The following is a 10931-nucleotide window of genomic DNA, read 5'->3' on the forward strand; positions in this document are numbered from 1 at the left end:
GACTCAACGGAAAAAATTTTCGCCCAAAGGGCTCAACTTTCACGAGTTACCCTTTAGAAGACAATAAAAAAAATATTTGTCTCCAACTTTCTAGACCAACCCCTATTTCTTTGTTGACCCCTTTCACCCCCTTAGGGGTGGTTGCCAGGATTTGCACCAGGCCTCTCGTTGTCCAGGAGTGACCCCTAACAAGGTAAGGTTTTTAGGTGGTACACACCAATTTCGCTGGGCGCAAGGGATCAGTGAAATTGCAAAGCTGCGAAACGGTTAAAATGGTATACAAAAAATATGGGCTGGAACTAAGTAGCGGGAGCTAGCTGGGAGGATGAACCAACATTGAATTCGAGTATTAAATCATACACCACACAAAATTGAGAACTATTTATTAGGATGAGGGACTATACACATATTTGTCCAGAAGAACAATTTTAAACTATCTATTCTAAAAGTCTCACTTAAGCACGATATTTAGATTAAAAGAAGTCACAAAACTAATGTCAAGATAAACAAGTAAATAACGTATCTTTATATAGGTAAGTGTAAAAAGAGCGAAAATATAACTTAAATCGCACATCATTTTAAAACCTCAAAAAACAATAAAATTAATGAAGTTGTGCTTCCATTTAATTAAAAGTTCTTTGCTAGACGAAGTTTCCCCTTGTTGCTGCGATGCTGTCTGAAAACACAAACAAAACTATGTAGGGACACAAAAAGTCACTGTTCCCACCCGGAGCAACAGTAGCGACGTAACACTGCAAACTCCATAAGGGCGATTGTCTCACTCACTGTTTACACATTGAGTCCCCCAAGACCACTCGTCCCAGTGAGAAATGAGTGATCGAACCGACGTCAAATCGATGTCGAAGTGCTCGAAACGTTATTGACGGTGGAAATGTTAAGTCATCGACATAGTTTCGATGTAAATTGTAGAACACCTAGCTACTGTTCTAAAGCATACATAGTGAATTTAGTGGCTGAAGAGGGTACAGCCCAGTTCTAATGAGTAAATTTCGAAAATTTTATTTTCGATATCGATTCGACGTTGATTCGAGGTAGGCCTTCCCTTGGCGATTCTGTTAGCTCTCGCGAACGAATTGTCACGCACGGACAACTATATCCTTGAGGCTTTTCCAGACGGGCGCGGGAGTCACGAGCCACAGGCATGAACTCCTACCAAGATTTTTGCCAGTGTTATCCATTTGGGTAACTGAGAACTCCACCAGGATATCAGTATCATTGAAATTTTAGCAATTGACTGTGATCGAAATAACATCGATGTTCGATGTCCCAACATTTCGACATTTGATATCGATAACATTTTGAATTCGATCAACATAATCATATCATCATAATGTCGATTCGACTACGTTTCGGTAATTCATTTCTCACTGGGCGTAGGCACAATAAGCCGTGATTGATACTCCCCTTGGGACTCAACGTGTCCAACATACATTGCGTCATTTCACGATAATCTTAAGAAAGGGCCGCTAGGAAACGAAGTAACGGGCCGAGTGAGCACTCTGAGACCCTCCCTGGACCCCCCTGAGAGCAGAGGTTCACCTCTTACTTGGTCATCAAACTACATGAAATTGAAGATAAAAGAACTTAAAATACCGAGTCCCTTTGAGATCGAGGCATGCGCGCGAGTTATAGGGTGGTCCCGAAAAACGAGTTATGTTGATTTCTTTTGAGCCTCACTCGGATCAAGGTACTTCTTGAAAACACAAGTCATATGCCGCAAACCCGAACCCGATCGGAACAAGGGAACTACAAGGAAAAAAAGAAGAAACAAAATAAGCTAATGCATTCGCTACTATGGCCTTAGATTAAAATATTAGCTCTCATAGCTAGTTCTTAGCTAAGAGAGCGAACATATTAGCTTTTACAGCTAGTTGCTTTATTTGGTAAACAACTGTCATGGCTAATTGTTTAGCTCTCTTAGGTAATAATTAGCTGGGAGAGCTAATATTCTAATCCAAGGCCATAGTATCAAATGCTTTAGCTAATTTAGCGAATCCTTTTTTTTTTCGTGTAGTGCCTCACGGGGCGTTTAAGTCGAAAGGTCAACTTTTATAATCGACTCAAACGACATCGTTTGCAGACTCAAAATAGGCGATTTTGGAGGGGTAGTTCCTCCTGCGATTTTCGATTTGAAGCCTCCTTCTCTGACTTTTCGAGGGTTTTAAAATATATTTCCTCAATTTTGGCTAAACGACCAAATTTCACTCGGAAGGCCCTTGAGCGTCGTCCTTTCATCGCAAAAATTTCCTAATTCGCCGTACGGTACGGTACGTAAAAACGTCCGCTGAATCCGAATCCATCGTCAGATTTTGCCGATTATGTCATCTTATGGCCCAAAAAGCCTCCCAATGAACCTAAAGTAGTGCAATCACGACGGAAATGACCCTAACTTAGCCCACAACTCTTACTGTACTTCCGGGAAGTGCGAACTGCGAAAGTGACTTCACACTACTTTACAGTTTACGGCCAGACCGGCGCGCATGTCTCGGTCTCAAAGGGACACGGCATTTAAAGTTTTCTCACATCTCAAGTACTTAGATGACCGAGAGAAAAGTAAACCTCTGCTCTCTGAAGTTCAAGGAGCACAACGAGTGGCCCACCATCCCCGTCGAAACACAAACCGCGCACTGGAGACCGTAAGGGGTCAGAGAGGGGGAGGGGGGGGGGACCTCATAGGGCCCACCCGGCCCCTTGCTTCGTTTTGCCTTTTCTCAAGAGATGATAATGTCCCAAATAATTCTTCCTTTAAAATAACTAGTATTGTTCGCCAATTTTGGGCACGCGACATTAAAATTAACTTTCGTTGTTACGAATTTATCGACCTTTCCTGCGCAGACTTTAGGGACTTTATAGTAGTCACTGGAAAGTCGCATTTGTGTGCACATCTTAACAAGATACAAAATTGATCGGTACAAACGACAAATTTGCACATCGATCATAAACAAAAAGGAAAATTTGCCTATTGCGAGGATGTTAACTTATCACTGGCAAAGGTTTAGAGCGGCATCTCGTAAAGATTTACATCAAACTACGACTTTCTAGGGACAAAAAAGTACTTTCAGATGTAGTGTGTATAGAAAGCCTCGCATTTTAAACTGCCAGACTAAACGGTCTCGCACACTGCAAACATTATGAGAGGATCGACAATTATTTTTCAGCAAATCGCGTATTGAAATGTGTCGATGCATACAATCAGGGCACCAAATCTTGTACAGGGCGTAAAAGTAACGACTATTATTGTCCAAAGAAAAACGCGCTTTTGTGCACATCTCAACCGGATGCAGACTTAAATCCAGCAAGTGAAGAACTAGCATCCCTTTTGTGAAAATTTTTTTTTTTTTGTCCTTCATAAGATGCTAATTTGTCACTTGCTGGAATCAAATCTGCATCCGGTTGGGATGTGTACAAAAACGCGTCTTTCCATGGACAATAAAAGTCCTCTCAGATTTAGTGTGAAAAGAACAAGGCATCGCAACGAATCATTGTGTTTTCACATTTTTGGCATTATCTCTGGAACCGCGCAGAAAATAACATCTCACAGGGGTTCATTCAGAAGCTCAAATTATGCAGTTCTTGAATTTTGTTACTCAACGACCCGTGGTCAAATCGCTCCTCGAAGCCAAAACTGAATTTCGTTCCAAAAAACAGTAACATTACTTGATTTTTGGAACGAAATTCGGTTTAGGCCTAAGGAAGCGATTTGACCACGTTGGGTCCTTTTATACTCTTCGACCTGTACTGATTTTTTTGTCAGTTGAAACGTAGATTTCTCTACAGCAGGAATTACTGATCAATCTGTCAATTATTCCGTAGAGTTTCCTTTAATACGTACGAATAAAAATCAAACTGTCAGTTGTGTAAAAGGAATTGATGCGTATTACTGACAGAAAACTATAGTCAGTATTCCTGCTGCATAAAAACTTAAGTTGACAAGGGGCGGCAAAAAAATCAAAAAAATCAGTAACGAGATGAGAGTGTTGGTAAAGAAATTCAAGCACCATCTGGACTTCTGAATAGACCCCGTTAATTCTAAATTTCCGCGCGGTTTCAGAGATATTGCCAAAAATGTGAAAGAACGATAAGATTCGTTACGATGCCCTGCAAAAGACCACGTCAGAGTGAAGCCGTGCTTTAAAACCGTACGGGCACTTTGGATCGCTTTTGATGCTACAATGGTACCGTAGTGGAGGTGAACAGAATAAGCGTGAACGGCATGTGCGGCCGTGCTGTCTATACACGCTACTGACTGCACACTAACTGGAAAAGTACTTTTTTGTAAATTTCATATGTTGTGATTTGTGCGTACAGAATTATGCACGAAATCAGACATAAATGTGTATAATTTTATGCATAAATAAACACAAAAATAGACAGTTTTATTTGATGCACAAAATTTAACCTATTTCTGTATGAATAAGTGCATAACTAAGCACGTTTTCGTACATAAATCCGTACGCACGAATCACTCCATACGACATGTACAAAAAAAAAGCACATTCCCGTTAGTGTGTGAAGCGTAGCTTAAACTCGCAGACCCAAGTCTTGCAGTTGAAACTGACATCAGTTCACAATAGTAATAGTGTGCATATATACACACTCCCTTACCTACGGATGTCCTATCCGTATGTTGCGAAGAATTTGGCGCAAACGCAATACAGACCACAAATCATCGATAAGACGAACTAAATCGTCGAATTTGATCTGTATTACAAACATGCCTTCCTCCGTAAGGTACAGACGAAAAGTCTTTACTTACGTTTGCACGAAATTCACCGTAAGCATGTGTGAGGAAATGAGAGTGTATACATACATACGCAAGAAGGATTTTGAGAAATTTTACATATTATTACTGGAGCTGAAATTAGAGAGCTCTCTAAGAAAATACTTCATAAAAACGTGAAGTGCCACAGAGATGCACAAAATGCATCAATTGGTATGACTCGAAGGGAGCTAAAATTTCTAAGCAATTCGATCAATGATTTAGCAGTTTGACCATTAATGAAAGTAAAATGTTAAGGTAAAGGTTCCGACCTTATTCGCTACGCCGGGGGGTAATCTCTTCGCTCCCTGTGGGTTTCAACCCTCTGGGAAAATCGTACGTTGTTCACGGCTCCACCGACGCACACATGGCTATTCAGTTGACCCCTTGATATAGCACGATGGCCACAGCGACTGCAGTTGACATAGTTGCGATTACATGAAGCCTCGTGTATGTGTTTGAGATATGGGGTTCTGAAGAATCTGGAGCAGCGACTGCAAACGTACCTGCAGAGTTAAAACAAAATATTAGAGACAATTATGTTTTCCAATTCTCATTCTGAAAGCCACACACTAAATCCTCAAAAAACTTATTTTTGTCCTTATAGAAAGTTGCATTTTTGTGCACACGTTTACCAGACACAATATTGTATGATAAATATGACGACGTTGCATCTCTATCGTGAACAAAACAAACATTTGTCCATTGCGACTTAAGATCTATGGTGACCGATTTTGGTTTTTGCCTCAAAAATAAAGGGTATTAATGAAGTATGGATCCACTCCAAATTTGAGCACTGGGGCTGAAACGGTTCAACATTTGTAAATCCCTAAACTTTTGAAGAGCGCACGGGTAAAACTCTAAATCTTTGCAGTGAGGTCATAAGTGACCACACTATTGGAAAGAGGATTGAAAACTAGTCGAAAACAAACCACGGAAAGAAGTTGGATTTTGTGTCCAACCCTTTCAAAAATGTTTTTTCAAAAACGTTAACAATTCTTGTTAACTGTGAAACGAACCCATGGTTGGGGAAATTTAGTCGCTTTAGGTGTTTTAGGAACGTTAATGGCACGCAAAGCATTCTTTAAATTGTTAACGTGTCTTTTTGCATGGTGTCTTTTGGCATAAAGGACTTATTTTATAACTGCACACAATTTTTCGCGTGGGCGGCGCGTAATCTAAAGACACCTAGTTTTCCGCGTGATTCTCACACCACGCCTGATTTTCACTCCCTGCGTGATGAAATTCGATTCCTGATTGGCTGCGTGAAGCTTACGAAGCGTGAAAATCACGCCATAATTTTACACTATTTTCCACGAGGGCGGCACGCGCGCGTGGAGCGGACTACCGAGAGCAAGGTGTTCATTGTTCGGCTGTTACCCAGACGCGGCTCAAAATGCAACAGGTGGTGTTAAACGATCTCCCGCCTCCCCCCCTGCGCCGCAGTGTCTGGTAGAAACGGGTTCGTTTAAAAAAGGATATCGTAACTCCCATAATAGGGCATCCCTCTAGAGCGCGGAGCGGAACTAAGAAGAACAAAAGCGGATACAGAGAGCGGTGGTGGAGGCGGGCGCGCGGAGGAGCGGCGGGCGGGCGAGGATGCTCCCCTACCACCCGCCGCTCCTCCGCGCGCCCGCCTCCACTACCGCTCTCTGTATCCGCTTTTGTTCTTCTTAGTTCCGCTCCGCGCTCTAGAGGGATACCCTATTAAAATCGATAGTCTTCAGTTGTCACCACACTTGGTTTGCAACTCCCTCTATGGTCCCTTTACATTCCCTAATTTTTAAAGAAAGGTAATATTTAAGTGTATACTGTAAGAAAAAACAGTACGAAATTCACTAAGTATGTTACGGAGTAATTTGCATATTACATGCGAGGGGGACATAACTTAGGTTCGTAGGTTAACGGGCTATATATTTCGTGGCAGTTCTCCTGCCATTTCTTGCCTATTTCAAATTATTTCGGGGTATTTCGCAGTATTTCGGTGGGATTTCGCGACGATTTCATGGACTATTTTGCGTCTATTCCACCTTTATCTCGGACTATGTCGGGGGAAGGGTGTATACGAACTATTTCGCAAGTGATTCCACCCTCCTCGATTACATGTTACAGAAATTTGTACCATGCGCGTCACCGATTTTATTCAATAATATGGATAAGAAAATCTGTATCACGTGATACAGGGCCTGCTTACCGTTTAAAAAGAGAACAAATTCTTTTCCCCTAACTCCTCTCTCATTACTTTCACTTCCCTACCAGCAAAAAACTGTCGCACAAAGTGTAATTATTTTTAAGCGGCCAATTGTTATGACGATAACGAAAATCTAGTAGTAATGGCTTTTTGACAGTCAGACGATTGTGGCTGGTCTATCAAATTTAAACTATCACCATATTTCCTTATATTTTTATCGATTTCTGTTCAAGTCCGCAACAATGGTTTTTCGCTTTTATTACAAAAGCTATAGCCGATAAAGATTTTCGTCAGAAGAAGAAAAGATAGTATAACGATAGAATGATTGTTTTTCATGTCATATATCGCTCCGATAGTCCGCACCTTTTTACACTGTCCGACAGTCGCAAGATAGTTCTGTGCTACTAGGGTTGAGAACATACTAAGTTGGTTTTGTAAGCGAGTAACCCTACCGCACGGGGGGGTTGAACCACAGACCTCTGAGCTACGATGTCGTGCCTCCGAGCCATGCCCCTCCCCGACCGAGTTCCATAATATTCTAAACATTTATACATAAAATTGAATTCGATGTCACAATTCTTTGTATCTGTTACAAAACCTTTTAACGGACACGGGTTTTCTGTAACATTTTGATCAGATTACAGAGATATGCACCGACAATACACATTTCCGTATCACAATGGTCTGATAAACACGGCAAAAACGTCAGCTTAGTTTTCAAGCTGAGAATACCAGTTCTCAAGCAGGGGCGCTGACGGGTAAAATCAAGCAACGCTATTTGGCGGCTTGAAACCCAGTACGGCAGCTCTGCCTGAAATCTTCCAATGCGCCTTGTAATTCAAGACGGTCGGTTCGCCTGCTTGGATTTCGGGACGGCAGCTTGAAAAACTAGCCGAGCTGCTTGATCTGGTTCCCCCTACTTGGAATTCAAGCTGCGTCGCGAACCCGCGATGATTTGAACCGACGCAGTTTCGCACTCGTGTATGTAGCCTACGCTGAGTAGTGGAACAGTGGCGCGCTCTGTGTTCTACGCCAAAATACACATTACTATAAAAAGCAGGGAGAGGGGGGGGGGGAGCGCAACAGCAGGGCAAAGATGGGGTTAAAACTCCATGGTTGGGATATACTCTTCGCTCAATCAACAAGTTCCAAGCTTACTGTCGTGGCATTACGATGTCAGCTAGAAAATGGCATTTTGCTTCTGAAATACGATGCTGAATTACAGACACTGGTGTATTCAAACACATTGCACCAAAGTACTCCTGCTTGAATCGGCTACAACAATGAAAACAAATAGCGAAAGTAATGACACGTTATTTGCAGTCATTCACACCGCCATGTTTCAAAGCTAATCTCGACACGTGAAATCTACAGAGTATTTTGGGAAACCCCAAAGGACTTTGGCAATACTTTTTACGAGTGTTCCTCCGTAAAATACCTGGATTTTTTTTTCTAACAGTGTCTAAAGATGGATTCAGAGTTCACAAGATTCAAGCGTGATTTTCACGCCGCTAGCGTGAAAAGAGTTGTTTTGGTTAGCAATTAACTTTATGCAACAGCCAATAACAGGCCACCGTGGGGCTATGCCATCATTTTCAGCTGAATCAGCTTTGGAGCTAGCGTGATTTTTCACGCTTCCGGCGTGATTTTCACGCAAGCTTCTGCTAGCAGCGTGATTTTCACGCAGGCGTCTGCTAGCAGCGTGATTTTCACGCAAGTTCGAAAGTGCGTGAAAATCACGCTAGCTCCAAAGCTGATTCAGCTGAAAATAATGGCATAGCCCCACGTCGGCCTGTTATTGGCTGTTGCATAAAGTCAACTGCTAACCAAAACAACTCTTTTCACGCTAGCGGCGTGAAAATCACGCTTGCATCTTGTGAACTCTGAACCCACCTTAACGTGTCATTCACTTTCGCTGTTTGTTTTCGTTGTAGTAGCCGATTAAAGCCGCAGTGCTTTCGTGCAAATGTGTTTGAATGCACCAGAGCATCGTATTTCATAAGCAAAATGCCATTTGCTAGCTGACATCGTAATGCCGCGACAGTAAGTTTGGAACTTGTTGATTGAGCGAAGAGTATATCCCAACCATGGAGTTTTAACCCCATCTTTGCCCTGCTGTTGCGCTCCCCCTCTCCCTGCTTTTTATAGTAATGTGTATTTTGGCGTAGAACACAGAGCGCGCCACTGTTCCACTACTCAGCGTACACGAGTGCGAAACTGCGTCGATTCAAATCATCGCGGGTTCGCGACGCAGCTTGAATTCTACGCAGGGGGAATCCGATCCAAGCAGCTCGGCTTGTTTTTCACTCCGCCGTCCCGAAATCCAAGCAGGCAGACCGACCGTCTTGAATTACAAGCCGCATTGGAAGATTTCAAGTGGAGCTGCTTGAAAACCGTACTGGTTTTCAAGCCGTCAAATGAGCGTTGCTTGTTTTTACCCGATCGTATTCTCAGCTTGAAAAACAAGCTGTCGTTCTTGCCATGAAGAAAACTGTATCACATTTGATACAAAACTCATTATTATTATTTTTAAATTTGAGGGCTATTACGTACAACCCAAGAATCGAAAAGAGGGCGATATACGAATTAGCCTAATGCAGGGGTCTCAGACTGTGACGTCACGCGGGCCGCACGAGTCGGACCTCTCACTCGCACTCACTGCGATCACATAGCTCCATCTCTCTCCAGTGCGGCCCTTGCGGCCCGCGGGCCGCGTGTCTGAGACCCCTGCCCTAATGGCAAAGCAGGCCCAGCCGGCCTCTCTCGACCGGATTGGCTAGCAAAGGGTAGCTGGCACCCCTGTTTGGTGGAAGTGCTGGCATGCTCTTTGTAGAAGAACTTACTCAGGATGCAGGTAGGCAGAGTGTTTCCGAAGCTGCTCCAGGCTTGTGAACGCCATGGCGCACACTTTGCAATACCACTTCCTGGATATGGTGTTCCCTGCGGACGTGCCGACGGGCTGCAGGCGATATAGCTTGGGCCCCATCGAGATGGGGTTCATGTCAAGAGGACGTCCTGGAGGAACACTGCATCTTAAAGAGGGCACAACGGGCCCTCGAGTGCATGCAGGTTCTGCAGTTATGGGTGGGGGCTGCAACGGGGGAGAGTGCTCTGCCCCATCCCCGGACTTCTCCACTTCAACACTTTTGGCAGATGGTTGGCCCTAATAACATAAAAAGCGTACTGTCTAAATGCAAAGGAGCTTTTTATTGTTCCTTAATCTGGCCACCAAATTTTTGTCCACAGTCGCAGACAAGAAAATCTATGGACAAAAAACGTGTCATTTTATAAACAAGTTGTGACATTAGAAGGGACAAAACGTTCCTTCGAGCGTTCCTTACAAAAGTTGTCCCTTCCTTGGAAACAAATTTGTTGCTAACAAGCACACTAATTTGCAAACTTAAACGTCCACTCGCTGGGACAAAATGTCTTGCCTACGCAAAACAGGAAACAAATTTGTCCATGATGAGAAAACAAAATTGAAAATTGTGCTCTCTAACAAAACCATTTCCGATGTCGTTGGATGCGTGAAAATCCATGTCTCGTTATGGACAAAACTGTTCTTTTACATTTAATGTGTATGGATGCCTTCTTAAACGCATCTCAAATAGATACAAATTCGTCTCTAAAGTAGGAACCAAAAAAAAAGGTATTTGTACTTAGGCTATGTACACATTGTAACTTTTTAGATACAAATTTGCAATGCTTCCACGCTGAAAACAGCGACCTGCAAAACAAAATTGCCCTTTCCCATTTAGACTGCTAAGTCACAAAAAACGGGTGCATTATGAATGCTGACTTTTTCAGATTTTAGGGCAAGTAAATTTACGAATATGTTCTCGAGTTGACGTGCAGCTAGAGACAAACCACGATGTAGTTAATACGGTGTAGGCTCTCCGGCCGGTAGCGGGCTAAAAGACGGCCGCGGAAAGACGGCACATTCGTAGTTCCAGAAGAGCC

General features: G+C 42.9%; 1 long non-coding RNA gene across 2 annotated transcripts in view; it reads right to left on the reverse strand.

The window, feature by feature from the left end:
- Positions 1 to 366: 366 nt before the first annotated feature.
- LOC113213327 (uncharacterized) overlaps positions 367 to 10931 on the reverse strand; it is a 23161-nt gene continuing 12596 nt past the window's right edge. For both annotated transcript variants that reach the window (XR_008011891.1, XR_008011892.1), the window contains 3 exons: positions 9815 to 10134; positions 5053 to 5286; positions 367 to 676 (listed from right to left, as the gene is read on the reverse strand). This is a non-coding gene — a long non-coding RNA (uncharacterized LOC113213327). The remainder of the gene's footprint in view (positions 677 to 5052; positions 5287 to 9814; positions 10135 to 10931) is intronic.

The sequence above is a fragment of the Frankliniella occidentalis genome, unplaced genomic scaffold (genome assembly GCF_000697945.3).
Source record: "Frankliniella occidentalis isolate FOCC.00 unplaced genomic scaffold, Focc_3.1 Scaffold285, whole genome shotgun sequence".
Lineage (NCBI taxonomy): Eukaryota > Metazoa > Arthropoda > Insecta > Thysanoptera > Thripidae > Frankliniella > Frankliniella occidentalis.